The 23071-nt window shown below is 36.2% G+C and overlaps 1 pseudogene; it reads right to left on the bottom strand.

The window, feature by feature from the left end:
• Positions 1-996: 996 nt before the first annotated feature.
• Positions 997-22613, bottom strand: LOC142337923 (organic cation transporter protein-like; annotated as a pseudogene).
• Positions 22614-23071: the final 458 nt, after the last annotated feature.

Here is a 23071-nt window from a genome sequence, read left to right on the forward strand (position 1 = left end):
CAATCAAGGTCCATCTGTGATTTCAATCGGCTCAAGCGAAAGGAGCTCGATATATGGACGGAGGTCCAACTTTTCAACTTTTTTTGCTCATCATTCGGCTTTACCCCCATTCGGCTCGACATTCTCGAAACGATTCTTGGCCATATTGTATCTAATGTCTATTGCTCTTGTTATATCATAATACACATACAATGCTATGATTCTGCCTTTAATGGAAAACTTGATTAACTAAAACACTGATTATTGTCTCAAACTTTTTTTTACACAAAATGGTTAAGAGAAAATATTCTAAATTTGTGAACTTTCTGGGGTTAAATTGAGTTTTAAGTAAATTAGTGATTAAGAGGCTTGAATTGAGAAATTGAAAATTAAATATTGATAACAAAACTAAAAATCTAATTAAAGCACACGTATCGTATAAGAACAGGAACTAAACGAGGGCATTTATAGAAGACAGATAACTTTGTCGATTTTATGAGCGATTTAATTACTATAGAACAACGAATAGTAGCTACAGCAATAAATTGTTTAAAAATTAAATTGTTCATTCAATTCTTGGTGTAGCGATGAACCCAGAACAAGGTCCATTTTTGATTCATAATGGGTGTCTCGTAAAAAAGATACTGTTTCCATCAACTTTTATGCTTCCACTTTTTTTCGAGTTAGATCACGCTGAATATTTAATACCACACCTTTTTTTATCTCAGGAGAAAACCCCTCAGAAATAATTAAACCCCACTTGACTGTAAATAGCTGGGCATTTAGCCATGCCTTATCGGGCGCGCCTTGGTACGAAACATTTTTTTAGGTATGCATATGAGCGCTTTCGTGTAAGTCGCGTGGACATTTATTCAATGGACATACAATGTTATTCAAAGGTTTTTTCTTGTGTAATTTCCTAGACTCCCTTTTTACTACCCAACCCATTTGTAATTGGGGGTAAAAAAGATCAATTGCAATTAGAAGAGGGGCCATTACATCGGTGGGGGGGGGGGGGGGGATCGATGCTAACTTTTGATGTTTAACTTCACATTTCATCACTGCAGGCGGCACCATTTTATAAAGCAAATTGCACCAAAGAACAGCTTTTATAGCAAATAGAATCCAGATCACTGCATTGAATCATTTGAAATCATTAGAATTGGGCTGAAAGAAAATAAACGTTCAGCTGATATCTTCAAGGAAAACTAAACAATAAACCGTTTTTACGTATGTGACGAGCTGGTTTTGAAATTTGAAAGCCGTTGGGTCAAATAAAATTATGGCACACAGATCTGGAAATTGAGTTCAGAAATTGATACTGACATTTTTTACTTTGAAAAAAAAAAGATTTATAAATTGGCAGATTAAGAAACAGAGAAGAGGAGAAAAGGATATTTACACTTTACAGTACGATAGAGGTGAATGAAAACAACAAAATATCAGTGCAACACAATTATAAACAGAAAAATTGCACGCCAAATTATTATGTTCAGGTTGAAAATACAATTAACTAATAAATGAGACTATCCATAACTACCATAATTTACATTGAACAATTTGGAATGTCATGAATGGCTTATTTATTTTGCAGAAAAGAAAAGGTTTAAGATACAAAGGCGTTAAAAAGCACGAAAAACAACACTGATTATTGTAACGTTAAATTTCTATATGAGATGTGCTGTCGACCACATTATAAACCACCAGGTTGCATTTCAACGCCTGGAACTATCAAATCTGAAGTTACAACTTCTGGCGTCAAATTGGCAGCATTACCCAACATCTGATTTTGAGAACCGTTGATCACTTGAACGTCCTTATTATTGACGTGAGAACTTACAACGTCGTCAACTACAGTCGAGAACTGCAAATCGGCAGCTTGAACGTCGCCATTATTTTGGTCACGTGATCCATCACGCCCGCTGTTATTTTGTTCACTCACATTACCCTGATTCGAATTAGTGTCTTCGTTTAGATTTTCTCTTTTGTATTTACTGTAGAATAAGCCCTGTACTTTTCGCCCGAAAGAACCCAAACCTCCCGGAAGTAAACTAAGACCAATTCGTTCAACTTCGGCTAGGGTTTGTGGCAGTTGAAGTTTGTTTGTTTCTGGCAGAAGACTGGCTAAAATTGCTGCCCCGAAAGCCAGCATGCACACGGCAGCCTCAGCAAACACTCCAATGAGAAGAAAGAAGGGAACTATTGACATTCCGATGCGACCACTGAGAGAGCTGAAATTCAAAACAAGTCTATATCCAGAAAAATAGGTTTCTTGCTGCTACAAACCAATCCAATTGTAAGACATTTCCCAAACAACTGTCAGATACTAAATTTGAAGTCACTCTTCTTTCAGTTAATTTTGACCATTCAAAATAATTCCAGTAAAAACTTACTGATAATGAAAACTAAACTAGGCGAGAGAATACATGTGATGCACGAAAGAATCCGATGGTGCAAAATTTCTCATAGATAGCATTTTCATCGAAAGCGCTCTGTCAATCATTTATGATTTGAAAGCTTTTCTGGAAAAAATCACCTACTAGGATCTGTCTAATTGTACCATTGAGATGAACAGTTCGAATTTTGGATAGTAACAAACATCGACTTCTTTTGTATGCAACTTATCCGGAAATACTAACATTGCGCCAAAATTGAGGGACTTCCATGTTATTCCGGTTATCGTCCAATACCCTTTCAGAGAACAAAAATCTGATCCTTCAAATTTTGAAAATGCACAAAATTTCAAAGAATTTAGATGAGGAAAAACGCCGTCACTAAGGCTCCGCTACCTTCGTTCATGTCTCTTACAAACTGCTTAGTCAGATATCAATCATGACGTTATCGAATCTGAATTTCAAATTAGATGGAAAGTGAGATAGTCGGCAAATTGCCAAAGATAGCAGCCGTTGACCCACTTGACACATCGTGAGTGAAACAGAAAAATAAAAGAAAATAATAAAAACTGACATAATTTTCCAAGTGTATAAATTATTGAGCAGTTCAAGTTAGATTCTAGTTAAATTATAATTAATTGAGCTTCTCAACAAAGCTATAAAGCTCAATGCTAATGCCAGCTGGCAACCGCTCTAATGAAATTTGATAACTTAATGCACTTGACTTAATAACCGGCCTTCATCGGTTTATCCGTTTCTCTTGATTTATATTCTTTGCATTAAGAGAAAAATTTGAAGCCCATTTAGTTGAAACAGTGAACGAGATAAGTCAAGAGTTAAGCGTGAAATCCGTGACTTAAATAAAACAAAAAACGTGATCAAAAGTTATCGCAATTTTTTCAAAAAAGAGCGCCCGAATAATGGTCGTTGAGAGGCTGGCGGCGGCTATTAACAAACTTACTAAATTACACCCTACTTCATCTTTTCGAAAATTCGAACGTTTTTTATCGTCTTCTCATTCCTTTCAAAGAACGAAATGCTTCACGCTTACGGAGGAAATTGAAAAATGTAAAATAACATAGGTAGCAGGTTGACAGAAAAAAAAACCGCGATAGCTTTGTAGATCTAGCATCTCACTAAGATGATTAAAAACGACCCAACGAGAAATTTACCTTTTTATTAATTGCTGAGCTGTTGCAGCTAATTTGATTATAAATCTGTATAACCTATTGCCGCTTCTATTAGTTCTTATCAACTAACCAATTAGAAAGACATACACTCAGCTGGCATAATCTACTTGAATTAAAGTAAATTCATTTTTACAGTGAGGAGTCATTTTTTAGAGTGATGTCAGTCAAATCGGGCCCAATCATGCAAATGAAAAAAAACTCCATAAAAAATGGAAAAAAGCGTAACCAAGGCAATGCAGTCGGAAACGCATGAATAAAAAACAAAAACAAATTTGAAGTGCTCGTGCCGCCATATGGTCTAAAGAAAAATCCTGTCGATGAAATGAAAACCACTTAAATTTCGGGTGAACAAACTTCACGGAGAAAAAACCGCTGGCTTGTTTGCTCCATTTCCTGTTTCCGCGTGACCAAATTCATTATTCTAATTTGGATTCAAAAATCACAAATATGCGAACAGATCTTAAAACATAGCAGGAAGAATTCCGGAAACGACTCGAAGTAGAAGACTGACTATACTTACAGACCTCCTTCAAATGCACCTCCTACAAATTATATCAAACGTTTTGAAACAATAACAGGAGAAGTAATATGAAAGTACCAGACAAAAACTGATATAACATTTGATAAAGTTCAAGTTTAGTTGCGGCTCAAAAAACAATTATTCTTCAAAGGCTGTTATACAAATAGCTTGGAATGAGAGATACCAACTAATAGATAATCTAAAAAATCTGTTTGCAAAGAGAAAAGCCCGGTATGGCAAAGGATGTGACGGAGCAAATCAAAAAATAATCTAAAAAACATAAAACACAAAAATCTTCATAAAATGCATTATTCGGAAACAATTTTAAAATTAATTACTTCTAAATCAGACACCTGACCATTACTTTTCACAGCAATATTAAACAACAATTGAAAATTGTAAAGAACAAAAAACCTGAAAATAATAGAAAATTGCAGAATTTAATTCAGCGAACAGCGCCCTTTCTGGCTTCCATGTCTTCCCAACCATTATGCGGCAACATATTTTAATTATATCTTCTACTATGTCAGTCACCTACACACTACTAGGTATAGAAACATTCAAAAATGCAAAGAACAAACCTAAAATTAAACATGTTGACTTTAATTCTCAAAAAAGTGCCCTATCTGGCTTCCAAGTGTCTTCCCAAACATTATTCGGCACAAGTTTAATTCTGCAATACACAGTAGAGATATAAAAAATAGTAATGAAAAATTCAAAGAGCAAAAACCTGAAAAAATTTTATAATTTATTTCAGCAAGGAGAGCCGAGTCTAGCTTTTAAGTGTCACTTCACGGTAGCTGTACCTAGAGAATAGCTCTTAATTGATACAAAGCATAGCAATAACAATAAAATCAAACAAAAAAGAAAAAAAAATAAAAAAGAGCGAAAATTTGATCAAATTTACTCAAAGGTCTTTAACAAAAACAACTCAAAATTAAAATTAACCGAAACAAAAGTCAACTCAAACTTGCGAAACAAACTTCAAACACAATAAACCCAAACGCTTTAAATATTGAAAACAGAAACTGCTAAATAAGCTTAAATATCGCCGGCAAATTGCCGGAAGAAATCCCGCGTTGACGCACACTAGGATTGAAACAGAAAAAGAAAAAAGGGCGATAGAAATTGGCAGAATTTTTGTCTTTTGGTGTGCACTTTCAGATAGATTCCAAAACTATGACTAATTTGGCTTTTTAACAAAGCCAATAAGCTTAATACTACTGTCAGCAAGCAATGGCTCTAATGAACTTTCATAGCCTAATGCATTGTAACTACCAGTTTATCCAGTTTCTTTTGATTTCACTTTTTTGACATTGACCCTTTCTTTACATTGCGTAATTCAACGGGTAATAGAACTTAAAATCAATTTAAATGAAAGTGATTGAAGTAACGATTGAAGCAACGTGAAATTCGTAGCTTATGTAAAACGAAAAACGTCATCAAAAGGTAAAACAAATTTTTTAAAAGAGCGCCTACACAATATCCGTTGAAAGGCTAACAGCGGCTAATCAACAAATGAATCAGATGGTCAAAAACGCTTCTAAATCCACTATAATTAGTTTCGAGAAACTTAACTGACTAACATCTAGCGAATTGCTTTCAAACTACTGTCGATTCAAGCTCTAAGTACCTTCTTTCACACCCTTTTTGTCTCCAAAACAGTTACGGTTGAACGCATAATTAGAGTCTAACAAACAGAAATGAGAAAATTCATGCCCTCCGAGCCTTACCTGTTTATCCTGTTTTTGAGGACAAAAAAATCAAAAGTCTCAGACGACAAATCGGTCAACCAAAAAATCGCATTAAAAAGGCCAGAGGACTAATATAACTGCAAAAACTTTCGTTCCAGAACTTTAATTACGAGAAACGCTTTTAACTGAAAACTTTGGGGTTAAAACAAAAAAACTAACAGGAAAAACAAGGCACGTGAAAATTTTTTCACAGCTACTTTCTCACACTCTGTCAAAAAAGTTATACGAACAGAAAATCACTCTCTACTCTTCAGGTCTCTTCAGCAGTTTGACTTAATCACTTCGTTTCCACGCTTTTCGCTTCTCTCTGCTAAACATAAACCGACTAATGTCGGAAGAATTGCTCTCGAAGGACAGGCGGGTGAAAAACATCTGACCCAGAAGGTATTCGAACCAGTCAACTCCGGCTCCATAACCAGATGCACTGCTAACTCGGCTATCAGGCCCTAAATTTTGCTATGCTGAAGCCGATTTAATATTAGCAACAAGCTTTACGTCGGAGTGAGATCAATAGAGATCACTCAAAAACGAAGAACGAAAGCGTGAAAAAGTCACTTGAGAAGTCAAAGAATGTTCTAGAAGAAAAGCGCAAGAAAAATTTGCATAAAAAGCAACACGTTTACAATAATTGCTATGAACTTCGTTCAAGAGCAATTAAACATGTATTTCACTTCCTGTTTCAACTACACTCAACAAAATTGCCTATAAAAAACGCTCAACCAATACTCCTCGTAGTCCGCCAATACTTCGTAGTCGTAAAAAGAGCTCCGCAACAGACTTCAAATTCTTTTGATTGTAAAAACACCCAAGAGACAGCCAATAATAGTCCCGCTATAGATTTGCGGCTAGAACCTTTTTCCTGGAAATTATGATTGAAAACGGTAATTTCTCAAAACTATCATTGTGTCCTTTGCTAAAACAAACGATGACGAAGAACTTAGGTTTTGTCTCTAGTTTTGAAGCAGGTGATTTGTAGGGTTAGATTAAATTCACTAAATAGTTTTTTTAGTTGTTGAATTGTGAGGGAGTAATTGAGGTTTGAGAAGAAATTCAAAAAGCTGCGCACGGGTTTGTGCACTTTGTATTTTCTCATACATTTTCACATCTCAGAATATTTAGGCTAGCGAACTATTGATTCAAAAAATCTCCCAGCAATTGAATTGTGGAAACTTCTGCTTTATTTATGCCGACTCTGTATCTAATAGGCTTGAAACAAACCAAATTTATAAGGTTGATCAGCGAATGCAGAAAACTGTTTGTCATATTTCTGAAATTTTTTTTTCAGGGGAAAGTAAAAGTTAATTGACAATTAACTTGGTTAACAAAACGGTGGTTGTCAATACAACAGATCAACAGTTTATAAATCTCATTTCATCGGAATTTTTTATTTTTCACATGTAAAATGTTTTGTTTTTATTCTCCCCGCTTTCTGAAATTATGAAAAATCGCCAATATATAGACATCCAGTTATTATCTGATCTTTCGTTTGAGGAAAACAGGTTCGCATTACTGTGCTGGTGCTATCGTTTTTAGTAATCATGCTATTTTGAAAAAAAATATTTTCATAACTATTAGTTAATAGTGAAAAATGCTATCGCTCTCTGATTAAAATTAATTATAATTTCATGCTTTGCAAACTCACTAACTCTGCAGATTCAGTCGTCTGAAAAAAAGAAGCCAACTAACAATACTTTTAAATATTATTTATAACGGCTTGAGAGATATAAATATAACTACGTCGCATTAAATATAGTAATAAAACTTTGCACCAGTCATAACAATCTAGCCACTTAGCTTTATAATAAGCTACAAATCTCAACAGACAACAATTCATGACTTTTTGGAGGTCATTCGAGTTTTCAATAATTTGTTCCGATACTGGCTTGCTTTCTCACTGCTATCACAAAACTGTTTTTAGTGGTAATCAAATACGCTTAAGACTATTTTCACAGTTATTGACAGTGGAACAGCAAGCTTGGAGACATGGTGGGGGTAAACATATTAAAACATTCTAAACAATTTTCAAGAGTTCATTGAAGATTGGAAAGAGAAGAATTCTGAAATTTAAGGAGAACAAAACTGATGTTATAGCGAGCGATTGAGAAGAATGAAGAATTCTTCAACAAAACAAACACTTCCTTATTTGAACATTTAATGAGCAAAAACTTTTGATTCCGAATCAAAGTTTGATAACAAATATTTGTATTAATTTAATAGTTCTTGACTTCTAAACATGGTTTAAACATTTTGAAATCAAATCAGAGTATTGTCTGACAAAAATGCTCTCAGAGAACAGATAGATGTGTCTGAAACAATGAATTTGCACAAATATAACCTCAGATGAAAAACAAACGGTGCAAATTAACAAGGTCTCAAAGATGCTAAATTACAGCACTGAAACTTCACGACAAGACAAATGAATAAAACCATTTGGTTGAAATTTCTCCAAAAAAGCTTAAATTTGCCTTCGAAAGCTTGCTAAATAGATAAACCAACTAAAAATTCCCATGTTCTTTTGAAGCTGTCGTCATAAAATTTAGAAGCAATTCATTGGAAAAGACGTAGAAAATTAGCCGAAAAATGGATGGATTTCTGTCAGTCAAAATAAACAAAACTTTGCTACATCAATACAAAACTAGACATAATTTAGCGAAATGAACGATCGTCAGGAAAGTGGCCCTGTTCGAAAAATTTGTACCCTCGATAACTTCTGAAAAACGAAGTAATTGAAAAAATTCGACAAACAAAATAATCGACGAACGTCCGAGAGTGCGGGTTACCAGTAGAATGAGATGTACGAGGGGATGGAGTGGGGGTTAGGTTGTTACAGTGGGGTGTCAAACTCTAATCACCACCCTTCACACAATGAATTTATGTCATGACTCGAGGAACCGCATACTTAGAGCTTATTTAAGGCATAATGCTCTAGCGAAATGCCCGTTTATCCCGTTTTTGAAGACGAAAAGTCATACAGAAAAGTACTAGTTAGAGAGATAGATTTGCAGGTATGAATTAATTAGTGAACTGGGAAGAGAAGACAAAACGGAGCCAAGTTGAAACGAAGTCCTGTACTAATCAATCAGACATCAAAAGTAGTTTTAATTGCTTAAGATCACCTATCCAAATAAACGAAGCGAGGTAACATTTTGGTAACTTGAGGTAATAAATTGAAAACTGCAGTTTGAACCCAAGAATTTTCTAACCAAAAAGTTAAACACAGGACTCAAAACAGTGATCTAAAATCTCATTTTAAATCAAAGGAGAAGAAGAATCAAAAGGTGGGCAATGCTGAACTTGCAAGTGACGAGACGAACATCTTCTAATTTCTAAAATTGCTAGTTTCTGCTTCATTACAATATCATAGGAATCACAATTTTTCCTGAAAAACCTGTAGCTCTTGGAAAACAGATACAGGATTTGAAAACGCTAAAGGCGATTTAAGACTGAAAAAATAAAAAATATTGTTCTACGGGTTTTGATCTTTAGTACTGTACTAACCATAAAGGTACTACGCGATATGAAAAGTTTCCTACTTGCTAAAATAACTTCCCTGAAAAATAATCCCTGAAAAAAGCATTTGGAATGTTAAACCTACGAAAAGCTAAAATAAACAACGCAAGTTAAACATAGCCAGCAGATTGCCGGAAAACAGCCGCGATAGACGTTTGTGGCCTTCCATGAATTGAAACAACCAAAGAAATAAGATAGACAGATCGACCACCAGCTTTTTAATAGACCACTACTTTTTGGGTTAGATTCGGACTGTCATTTTTATGAGCCACATTTGCTCTACAAGGAAAAAACCCTAATGGAGCTTTTTCAAAATCAATATTCGATATTAAAACTCAAGACTCTATTACTCAAGAATTAGGGCATATAATTTGGCACTACTTAGATGCACACAACTGAACTTTAATTAGCAAATGTTCATAAAATTTAAAGTTCCATAAGTGAGTTCAGAAGTCATTTTCTTGAGTGAGGTAAGTCACGCAATTGGCCTAAAAGCAGAAATGATGTCACGAACAGACATTTTAACTGCAAAGCAATAGAGGTCACTGAAGTCAATTCCAAGAAGTCAGGTCGTAAGAATCATCGATGGAGACGACGAATTAAAAAAACATAGCAGGACAAGTCCTGACGTACAATTCAAAGAATTTTCATTGACTAAACAGAAAAACTAGACCTAGAATGGACTATGAGTGAATTGAGAAAACAATTTTTAAAAAAATCAGATAAAAAAAAATAAGAAGAAAACAGAAAATCAATGTCAAAATGCCGCATGTGAACAAAAAAACCACTACCGAGAAATTAAAATTTAATTCAAACCAAAAAACTAGGCCTAGAATGAGCTGTGAATGGATTGGGAAAACCATTTAGAAAAAAAAATCCGATCCAAAAAATCGAAAAAACAGTAAAAATCAGAGTGAAATTGCCGCATGTGAACAAAAAACCACTACCGAGAAACCGAATTTTTGTTCAAACACCGTTTTCTTACTCTACTTTAAAATTACAGCGAAAAAAAATTCACGCCGCAAAACCACTCGCTTTTTTGCTCCATTTCCTGTTTCGGCGTGACCAAAATCACTACTCCAATTTGACTTCAAAAATCATGAAAATGTTTGAAGAGATCTTTAAAAAAAAGACAGCGCCCCATTACAATTCAAATTCTGTGAATTGTAAAAAACCACGATGTCCCCAATAATAGGCGCTATCGCTTCGCGGCTATTAATAATATAACTAAGCGAAATGCCAAAGCTTGACACGGTCAAAAAGTTAACTTAACTAATGTACCCAAGTTTCGATGTGACAATTTTCTATCATTTATAAATTTACTCCTCTTAGAGGACGGCAATGTCATTAGACTATCATTAATGTATATACTATTTTGGTAGAGGGTTTCTAAACGTTGTATATATGTGTTCTAAAAATTATTAGATAAAAAGTTTGTCGCGCGAAAAATTGCATTAAAAGACCAGTCAGACTAATATAAATGCTACTGCTACAAACTCCATTTGAGAGCAAATAAACAATCTAAGTTTGACGGGATTTCTACGCAATATAACTCGCAGCCAAAATTGGCAGAGAGAAATTGGTTTTACACTCTTCCTCAAAATCAAATCCCTCTAGGGTGATGAGACAGCTAAATGATACATCCTCTATCATTTTTGATTAACTAATGATTAAATGCGGTAAAAGATCAAATTTTTTCGAAAAAAAACTCACCACAATCCCATCGAGAAGTTCCTAATTGGCGTCGGGAACACTTTGGAGGTCCAAATGTATATAATCGTAAAACAGGACGAAAAACACATGGCTCCAAACAAACTTATAATTGTTACAATTTCATGCGCATCATTGTGACGAAATACCATGATGAAAAGTCCTGACAGACCACCTGCTATTATTCAAATGAGATATGTTATTTTTCGGCCATAACGCTCCATACCCAGGTAACACAGAAAGTAAACGGGGTAATCAATCACACTAATAATGAACAAATTGAAGTACTGGTCACCGCTCAGATTTGGAACTGAGAAGAAAATGGCGTAGAATCCTGCAGATACGACACACCAGTTCACACCCAGCAGCATTCCTTTGATACAAATGTTGGGATAGCTTCGAATGAAGATTCTGGTATCGTGTAACTTTGCTGAGATACTCGCTTCTAAAACGCTTCAGTTAAATAGACTGGAAAAAGTCTGGCTCGTTAATCTTTGACTCTGTTGCTATTGCCGTTTATGAACTCCTACTTAACAAGTATATTGTCGCATGTTATATTACTGAGGGTAATGATAGGAGGTTGGGAGGGAGTAAAAGTTATATTCCAAAGAAAGGTTGAATGGGTAGAATTGATCAGAACACGTTTTATTAAAATTGGGATAAAAATAGAAATTGGGAACCATAGCAATGCGAACCACGTAGTTTTGGGGATTTCAATCAAGAATTCAATAAAAAATCTGCAATAACAACAGAGCTCATCGAAGCTTTCTCTAACCTGGGCTTTAATTTAATCTCAAGACCAAATGAAACAACGAGAAATACGACATTTAACAAAAACTACTATTGACATAGTTTTTGCAGATTTTAATTGCGAATCAAATGTTATTGAAACTACCATAACAGATTACTGTAGTATCATAGTACGAACAGGGAAAAACCTCAAAAATGACAGAAACTCGAATAGAGAAAAATAAATAGGAAGAAATTGGTAACTGAAACAGCACAAAATGCAAGCCCGTTTGAATTGTAATCAGACAACTAAATTAAGAGAGGAAAACCATATTTTGAAACAATGCTCAACACAGGAAGCCTTCCGTAAAAATGAGGAAATATTGATGCTCTGGACGAAGTAATACCTCCTAAACAACTCTCAAACAAACCAATCCGAAGATGCTGGGTAAACAACGAGGTGAAAAACTCGTGTGAAAAAACAAAAATGTTTTCAAGCGTGTCTCAAATCATACACAGAAAAAGACAGAAGTATTTATATAAAACACAGACACCACAAAGAACCTTGTGCGGAGAACTAAATACAATTTTTTGAAAATCTTTTCAGCAAAGACAACGATTCCAAGAAGAGACTCTTTTACAAATTTGTAAGCAAAACTAAATCGGAACCAACAGCACCAAAAGTTGATATATCCAATCTATCAACAGCAACCCAGATAAACTCCTATTTCGCCGAAATAGGGCCAACACTCGCCGCAAAAAAAGCCAGTAACACAAACTTAAACCACGTGAGAAATAGGCAACACAATATGTCTGGAACCTATTACGGAAACTGAAGTTCTGAAGGAAACCAGAAAACTTAAAAAAACAAACTCAGCCTTGATCACATGGTTTTTCAAGCAATCTTTTAAAATTGTCACGCCATCCATTTCCATGTCTCTGTGATCACTTTAATAAAATAATAGATAATGGCGTTTATCCAGAATGCCTGAAAGTTGCTAGAGTTATTCCTTTACATAAAGAAGGTCCTCTATCCAACCCGAATAACTACCGACCAATGTCACTCATACCAATAAATGGGAAAACATGTGAAAAAGTGCTGCATTCAAGATTGATGACTTTCCTAAATCAAAACGATGTTTTATCAAAAAAGCAACTCGGCTTTAAATAAACGGTCAACAATAGATGCTGTGGTTGACGTAGTTGAACGTATTTGTGAACTTATATCTAGAAAACAAGTCGCTCACTGTTTTTAACTTGATCTGTCGAAAGCATTTGACACAGTAGATCATAAACTATTAATCAGAAAGTGTGAGATCTATGGACTACGAGGCCAAGCATCGAGTATCCTAACATCGTATCTGAGTAACCGGAAACAATTTGTAGATTTTAATTGTGAAAGCTCGAGCAATCTAGGAGTTACCTGTGGAGTACCACAAGGTTCTGTTTAAGGACCGCTTCTTTTTCTTCTATATATCAATGACTTGGTAAACTTATAGAATCGTGGCGATCCTGTACTTTATGCTGATGATACCACAATTGTTGGGGAACTAAAAACAAATTACATACAAGACGATCTACCAGCAGTGGAATTATGGATGTCTAGAACAAACTTACAATTAATCAGAGCAAAACAAGGGTTATCACCTTTGGTTTGAACATGCCGTCTAAATTGAATTGGAATGAAGTCAGGCTCGAGCAACCTGGATAAGCAAAATTGCTCAGAGTCTGGTTAGATGAAGATCTAATTATTTACAACATTTACGAGTCATAAAAAAACAAATGCACTAAATTCATCTCTCTCTTCTATCAGACAAAAAAGGTATTTATTAACCAACATGCGGATAAACATCCTCAAAATGTATGTTAAATCCATTTATCAATACGGAAGTCTTCTTTATGGCACAGCCTCAAAAAGCCATCTAGGGGCTCTTCAAAGACAACAAAACTATCTCGTTCGGATAATTCTTGGGCTGAAACGAACCGATGAAGTGAGAACTTTAGAAAATATTCCATTCTCTCAATATTTGAGTTTCATGTATACGAATTGTTTAAACTACTTTGTAGAATATTTCGCAGAGAGCATCATAGTTCATTTGTTAACAACTTCATATCTACTTCTGAAACTAATAGACGTGTTTATGATCAGAGAAAACCCAAATCACTAATAACTAAATATAAAATGACAACGACTAATAAAAAAAGGACCGAAACACGGATATTCAACTCCAACATTAATTTCGACCGACAGATTTTGAGAGATATTATTAGTGTTGAAAACAGCAAATTGAACGATTTTGTTCAGAAGTTCAGATATCTGTATATAGTAGACTCACAGTATTTCACCAACTTATTTTGGTAAGCGCTTATAATAAATTGAACAATTTTTCCTTTAAACTGACTTTTTTCGTATTCGACTAGGTTTTTTTAATTTTTAATTGAGCGCCCCTTTTTTGAAAATCTTGTACGGCGTCTGAAAACAGGCCTCTAGCCTAATTGACGTACGTGATGTATGGACTATAACATACTAAAACGAATTTATATATCATTTTTTAAATGCAATTTCTGTTTTTGTCACTAAATCAAAATCGTCTGTTTTCAAGGACTGTCATCCCGGATCTGTCTTCATATCAAAACTCAACAGTTTAATGCGATTGACTCTACATAAAACACATTTTTAAAAAATTTCCTCATTGACAAAAACGCAAAATAACAAAACGGGGGGTGCAGATAGGTGCCAGCATGCGGGGATACGGGTGGAATAAGTTGGAGTGGGGGTAAAATGGTGGGTTAAGAGGAACGTGACCAAGGGGAAGTCAAGTCATACGGACTCATATAAGACTCCATATGGAACGTAACCAAGCACAGTAAACCTATTATTATAAACACTTCAAACCATACTGTGATCTATATATCATTACTATTATAAACAGACAGCTTAATGAACTCTTCAAGTACGCAGAATAATCTTTGTAATACTGTTAGTGATGGCAGGTTATATAGTCTTCTTTAGCTAGGGTGAAAACGCACGCTACAAAGCGAGCGCAGATTTGCCTCAGCGTAATTGTTACAAAGTTGGAATGAAACCATAACCGCAAACAAAGTTTTTTCGCTGCCTCCGTTTTCATCACGCATACCATGCCGCAGTCCGGCAATTCAAAATCTCCTATGGGAGTACCCCTGTTCTGGGACACGGGAGAAAACCCTCCTCACGAGTGTTCGCTTTGGTTCACGATGTTTAAACTCACTGTAACCGCGAAAGAAAATCTCAAAGTAGATAAACTTCTAAGAATACGACCAACGGCAGCTTACCTAATTTACCCCACAATGTCAGCATTTGAAGAAGGAAGAGAGAATGAAGCGGAGGACGAAACACGCAAAAGAAAGAATAAACCAACGGAGCGAGGTAGATTGGGATAATAATGCAAGAACATAAAATTCCGGTGACCCTATGTTGATCGTTAACCATGGGACGAAGCCGACCCAAAGATAAAGAGCCTCATCTACTTATCAATCGGAGCAGAAGCCAAACAAATCTACCACCAACAAAACCCTCACACAAAAACAGACACCTTCACCACTTAAAAATTTACACACGAACTCAACTTAATATTCACAAAACAAAGCAACACCGCATACGCTCGCTTCTAATTAATCAACGCACAACAGGAACCACATTCTTCAGCCGATCAAAAGAACTTGAAGCAAAAGCAGCTTTAGGACCAGTAGAAGAGGATTTAGTACGATTTCTTCATAGGAAGAATGAAGAATACTACTATCCAAATAAGCTTATCAGAGGTCAGAACACCGGCACAAGCATGTCACTTTGCAGTAGCACGAGAAACAGGACAAAACCAAAAAGAAATCCTAAGGATTAATCATTCCCAATGGAGCACAACAGTGTCACGCCTGTCTGCAAGAAAAACGAAACCACCAATATTACCAACACCAAACACAAAACAGTACCCACAATGCTGGAGTTGTGCTGGCTCATTCACCCCAAATCATAATGCAAACTGCACTGTAAAAGCAGCACAGTGCAACATCTGTAAAAAACCAGGAACGTTTTGCAAAATATGTCGATCTCCAAAGGCCTCCTCCAAGAAACAACCAATATGCACCGAGAAATAATTAACACACACCTAGAGTCAAAAACATCCAAGAAACAATACAAGAAGAAACACCACCACCACCACTCGAAGAGGAAACCGGAATCCGTCGACCCAGAATCAATAATGTATATTACAGAACTGATGGAAAACTGGGCGCAGACAAATCTTGTTACAAGAACATTTGAAAACAAAAAAACATTTCAACAAGATTACTCCAAACGGAGGAATAATTACACGAACAACAACCATAAGCAGTCACCGGATCCCCGTGATGCTTCATAGATTGCGAAACAGCGAAGAACATCACAAAAAGCAAGATCGAATAATACAACGAAAACACACCGTTGCGATGCATCAGCAATAAAAACATACCAATAATTGGACAACTCCAATTGGATCTATCCTCCGGCTCGTGGTTTGCCCCGAAGTGTTACATTCTAGTGGTACAACACAAATCACAGAACCTGATGGGATAAGACAGCTTGGTAAAACTTGGCGTCCCTCGCGCACAACAACAATTTGGATTTTGGTCTCTAAAGTTTTGATGAAAGTTTTGAAAAATTGCAAAAACAAGCAGCCTTAATATAATTACTAAAAAAAACTTCGTATGAGAGCAATTAATAAAGTATTTGTTTCTGACTTCTTCAACTTCGTTCAAATCGATTAAAAAAATTGATAGTTGTGCTATTCTAAAAAGCCCTTCAAAACATTTAAAGTAACAAAAAATGACTAATTTCATTTTAGTTACAAATTGCCATTAAAAAAGTAGATGTACATAGCCAATTGTGATCAAAATCAATCAACATACTTGTATAATGGAAGTTGAGCCATCTGGTCCATTTGGTACTTAAGTCCCTGCCATGTACAGATCCATTCCTTTGTTCTTCATTTGGTCTCTCTTCCCTGACCGCTTGGGCCACAAAATTCCTCAAATGCTCGATCGGAATATTCCTCTTATTTATATCAGCTATCTTTAGCAAAATCAGCTCTGCTTGAGTTTCAAGTCCTTTCGATATTAACCAGAGCGGCGATTCGTAGCATTTCAGCACCAGTAATATTAGAAGACCACAAACGCACATCAAGATCTGGTATTTTTCCCAACCCATGACAACAAAACTAAGACAATAAATATCCTCCACGACTTCGAACATATTTCTCAAAGCAGGAGCGAACAGTCGCATTCGTGGCCCTGTAATTTCAATAATGTACACAAAAAATACCAAATATAAACCATGTGAACAACCACAACAAGCGCAGTAGCTGATGTAAAAAAGCCATAATCGACCCGTCTCGCCCGCGAGAACTAACAACCAATTACACAGGCATTTGAGAACCGCAGATAAAGCTATTGTACACACGCGGCCATATTTGTCAGACACGCTTCCAAAAATAGTCGCACCAATAAGAAATCCGATAGCGGTCAGAGATTGTCCAAGAGCTCTGCGGAATTTGTACTGACATAACATATCAAACGAGGAAACAAAAGTTTCACCAAATGGGTATCCATCATCGAACGTCCATTCTGAGCGTTTCGCTTTAGCCGGCTCCGGTGTCGACGATTGCCTGAAGTAAGGCATAGTGTAGTGGTAACAGTAGGTCTCCAAAAGGTCATCGTCATTTTCACCTTCGTACTGAAACGCCTCATCAATCGTCGAGTTGTTGATGGCTATTAAATTTTTCGTCTTATTACTTAAATAATTGTCAGGTATAATACATTTATGGTCAGGAACGTAATAAAATAAGGTGTACCCAATGAAATCTGAATGTCCAATAACGCCCAAGATAGTAATAAAGGTTACAGTTAAGATTTGAAATTTTCCGAACTCTCCTATGGCGAGAAACAAAGCGTCCGACTTCATGCTTTAGTTTCTCAAATAATTCGCAGCCACTACATAACTGAAATACATGCAAGTAGAAGCCGCAGTAGTATATTTGTTCCCTGAGCAGCACCAGGAACTTAAAACCCCCCTTAGTAGTAGTAGTTGAGACTTCTGGATTATGCCCAAGTATAGTCGAGACTTTAGGGCACAGCCAAGGGTTTTCACCCTTCAGTTCATCAGTTCGTTGCTTTGAAATAAAAATATAACAGTTTCAGAGTTTTGAGTGAGGGTTGCAGCTACCACAGCTGCACAGAATCTTCCAGCTGCACGCACTCAACTCGTTGTACTGTTCCAGGAAAAAGTTTCGGTACAAATAACTCAATTTTGGCTTGTTTAAATCCTCCAAAGGTCCCAATTTTCTCGAGAGGATGTTGACTAAGTTGGCAGTTCGATGGAAGAAATTTTCGAGTTCATTTCGTGCATCTTGTCTTGTTCTTTTACTCTCTTTGAAATTCATTTCGTCAGTGGTAGTGTAGTCATAATTGTTTCTTAACAGATCACGCATAAACAAAACACCATGAAGTTCAATGTACCTTGATAAGTAAGGGTAGTAAACCACATTTCATTAGTCGTGTTTTATAGTCAACATTTGCTCCGAAGAACCACTTTGTGGCTAGTCTTTGAATTTTTTCCACTTTTCGGAGGCACACATTGGTCAAATGAGAGACCCGATAGCTACATACTAGAATCGGGACGACGTATCCGGTGTAAGCGTTCAAATTAGCTTGCAGCGTGAGATTCTTGCTCACATTTCTTTTGATTCGATACACTGCTCTCAGGGCCTTGCTGGTTCTTAAGTCAACGTTGCTCGACCATGTTAAGTCACTGCTCACTAAAATACCCAGAAAATATCGGTTTTCAGGTCCCCTTTGAGCAGGAGCAATGAGCTCTTCTTTGCATTCAGTATCATTCTGTTTTGTAAGCACCAGTTATGTAGTCCGTCTCGATTTTTCTCAAGGTCGTGTTGGTTTGTAATTACCACCTTAAAGTCATCTGCAAAGCCGTAACAGGATGTGTGACACAATGCGGCAAGTCGTTGATAAAAATCAGAAACAGAAGTGGTCCCAACACTAAACCTTGCGGTACGCCACTGGAAACTGCTGTTAGGGATGACTTAGCTGTGCTAATCTGTACGAAGTGTCGCCTGTTTGTGAGATAGGAGTGAAGTAGCTTAAGAAAGTTTCCCCCAACTCCAAGACGAGCAAGCTTTTCGTCGAGCCTTTCATGACAGACTTTATTGAAGGCCTCAGAGAAATCGAGATATAGGACTGCCAAATGTTTTTCAGTTTCTGAATCCATCGTTTTGTAAATTTTTTCAAGGAAAATCAAAAGTTGAAGTACTGTAGATCGATGTTTTCTGAACCCAAATTGACTGGAGTTTAGATTACCTTTTACAAAGAGATAGAGTGAATCAAAGAGAATAGTGAGATAGAACACAGTAAGCTGATGGGACGGTAACATGAGACGTCAGTTTTATCACCATCTTTGAAAATAGGGGTCATCTTGCTAATCTTCCATTCATCTGGGTAGGTGCCTTTGTTGCAACATGTCTGAAAGACAAGCTTCAGAGAGCTGGATAGAGATTTGGCGCAGTTTCTCAAACAAATTCAATTGAGGTCTTCGATATTCTTAGAGTGTTTAGTTCACGCTTCGGGAAGCAGGTTTCGGTCGTGGAATGGCTTTCATTAAACACACTCACATAGTAATTATTGTAAAGCTCAGACCTACCCTGGTCTGTCTCAGCCGATTGATCTCCGTTTACTACTCGAGTCGGATAAGAGGATTTTTTCTATTACTTGCCAAATACTTTTGTATGTGGCTGAAGCACCTGGTCTGGAAAATTTTTGCTTCAAAATTTTCAAGTAATTATCTGCTGACATTTTAATTTCTTTTTCAAGCTTTTTGATTTTGAGAAGTTGGCTCAGATTTGGAGTTACAAGTTTTCTTTTCAATGAATTGAGCTTTTTTATTTTATGAGATCTCTCCCTTGAGATCCAAGGTTTGAGAGAAGCTTTGCGTTTTGTCACACGTGGAACAAGTCTCGCAATTTTTTTTCTTTAATCCAGTTATACCACTGATATTACTGTAACATTGCTGTAACAGTACGGTGAAAAAGGCGTAGACAAAATATCTTCGTTGAATTTAACCCAGTCAACTTTGTTGAAAGCTAGTAACATTCCTGAAAGATCTTTTTGCGGTTGTTTATGGGCCTCTAAATTTGCCCCAAATGCAGAAGGGTCCGAGCAGTTTCTATCACTGATTTGATATGCCTTGGTTAGCCTTCGGTCAACGTAGCTCTTGAGATAAAGTTCTGGATGGTTGGTCAAGATCACGTCTAACTTACTATTCAGTGGGCGGAGAAAGTTAATTATAGTAAAATTATAGAACAATTACCATGATTGGGTGGTGGGCTATACGTTTCATGACCACTAAGCATAAGTGTTTTAATAGTAATGACCATCTTTGGACGTCAAAAACTGGAGGAGGTGTTAGTGCAATTCAGATTCAAGTTTAGTCTTCCAAGATCCTCCAAAAAGCCTTATGATTTTAAATCGGGTATTAAAAATAACTACTCATTACTTCATTAGAGGTATAATGGGAACGGACGCCTTTTCTGTCCGTTATTTAATTATATGTGCAGCTTTAAAGACAATTATCTCAGTAGTAGTAAAAGCTATAGCGATTTTATTCTCTTTATTTTCTGAATCTTATAAAGGGCCGTGTACACCATCCGGCATCAATGGATGTAGGTCGAAAAATAGGGTATGATGAGTATCACTTAAGAGCTGGATGCTGCACTCCAAGCTGTTCCCCTCCAGACAGTGTAAAGACGGCCCAGTCACAAAAATAACTAACAAGTGGAGAGGAAAGCACCTATTATTATATATAGCACACAGAGGGAACTGGAATGGAAGGATTAAAATAGAAATGGAACATCAAGGAATAAGAAAAGGAATAAAGATAAGCAGCCAAGCACTCAGTGCAGCCTTCCCTCCTCCACAATGGCGCTAATCGAAGTCTCACTGAGAACACGAGGCTTGAGGGCGCGACATCCCCTCAGGCAGAGAACACAGCTCCTCAGAAGTGTTCTCTGTGGAGCATTTTTCTACCTAGTGGAACATTTTTCCCCATATTGGAATTAAAGCTTCACTGAGTTCAGTTTGCCCTTAGTGGTGCGGTTATTGCAAAAAATGAGAGTGTAGTCGCAATAACATATCATCTAAAATTCTTTAAAAATATTTATAAATTATATGTTTATAATTTGCATAAATTGTTGTCTAAGAGAAATTTAAATACAATTTTATTTTACCCTTTAACAAATTGTGAAAGTTTTAGCATGACCAAGCACGTGAAGCTCGAAAACGTTCCTTTAAGAAATGAGGTTTATAGTTTTATTGACAAATCAGTTTCTTCTACATTGTAGTCTCAACTTCTGCGATAATAGATTTAAAAGGAGAGCTGTTCATCTAAAACGATACTCGACTTGCGTACCCTCGTTTTTGCGAGAACTTTTTTTATTATTCTTTTGTGATTCATTTTACAGTTCAGCTGAGTGTGACGCATCGCTAGTTTGGAAAGAAACAGTAACAGATCATAAATTTCTGCTTACAATGATACAGGAAGTAGTTGCTGCTCTGTAACTCAGGTAACTAGGAAAAATCCATTTAGTTGCCCTCAGCTGTAATTTTTAATTAGCCCTGAGATTTTGCTTGGATAGGTAGCCCGCTTCATATGCATGTACGACAATTGGAACAATGTTTCCCCAATAGGCGTTGAGTTTTGATTTAGTGGTTGAAAGTGAGGAAATTTTTCGCTTTAGCAAGCCCAAAATGACTTTAAATCTCTTCATATTAATTTTGTTCCCAATGAATTTCATGTTAAAAGAAGCTCGAAATCTTTCTGTTAAATTGGTGTTCTTATCAGTGTTCCCCGTTAGGAGCTCTTTGCAGATTTCTTTTCAGATTTAACAGTTTGGACTTCGAAATATTTAGTCTCCTTTGATTATACCCGCCCGATTTCTCTAAATTCTCCGTAATTATATGAAAAGGCGGATCTTGTCCGTTTGTGCCCCCCCCAGCTTAATGGGCGCATATTATTTGCACCCCCCAGACGCACGTGCAATATTTTTACATAATGATTTACTATGTAATGGCACGTGCTCTGTAACTGGGGGGCGCATAACGTACTGGGGGGGGGGGGGGGCACAAACGGAAAAGATCCGAGAAGGCTAACATTACTAGTTGCCTCATTGGATAACTACACTTTTAATTTCATATCGTCGGCATAAGCGAAACAGGATTTCTTTTCAAAGTTTCCGGGAGCTAATTTATAAAAACAATGAAAAATCACGAAAACTTTGTGAATCAATAGCAAAAATTCCTTTTCTGGAAGGAATCTTCAATTCTTTTTGATGGCTGCTTTTGCTACTGCCCTGGCTTTTCGTTGGCCCCGGTTACCTCTTGTCAATGAGACATTTGGTGGATGATTAACTTACTCTTGTTGAATGCGATTTAGGTTCCTGCCGGCTCCCCGCCGCCCAACCTGAAGACCTAACTTTTTGGGCAACTATTTACAGGACCCTTGAATCATCCCTATGAGCATCAAGGCGGATAGAAAGTAAGTTTCCTTATGTTTGACTCAAACAATTTTTCCATATATACCAAAACTCCATTTGAACGTTGACTTTGGGAAACTATTTAAACAATGATGTGGGTCTCTGAGGACGGATATTGATTCTGAAGCTCTGACTGGCCAATTTACTTCAACTTGACCTTTTCAACATATCATCTAAAATTCTTTTAAATATATTCCATAGAATCAATTAAATATTTGTCTAAGAAAAATTTAAATAAAATTTAATTTTACCTTTTAACCAATTGTAAAAGTTTTTTTTTGCAACCAGTAAATTAAACTTATAACCATGCCGTTAAATATACTTGAAACAAAAATAATATTAGAAATCATTCAAACAAAATAAAGTAATAAACATCAACAAATTTCTTAAATCACATTATAAAATTTTCTTCAGATTGTTTTCTTCCTAAGAATAAAAATAACTTTTAAAAGCTCCTACGTTACTATTCAAAGGAATTTTTTCATGTTGTGAGAGCAAGAAATCATTCAACGTTTCCTTAAAAACGTTTCCATTTTTGCCAACCGAAGCCACTATGGTAACTTATTCCATTTTTGTACGCATTGACGATCGAATTCATTCCAAAGCTGGTTTTGGCATTCTGTCTAATTTTGAATTGTTTTGTTCGAATATTTTGATGAAGACTCAGAAACCCGTGAAA

The sequence above is a fragment of the Convolutriloba macropyga genome, chromosome 4 (genome assembly GCF_964194025.1).
Source record: "Convolutriloba macropyga chromosome 4, txConMacr16.3, whole genome shotgun sequence".
Classification (NCBI taxonomy): domain Eukaryota; kingdom Metazoa; phylum Xenacoelomorpha; order Acoela; family Convolutidae; genus Convolutriloba; species Convolutriloba macropyga.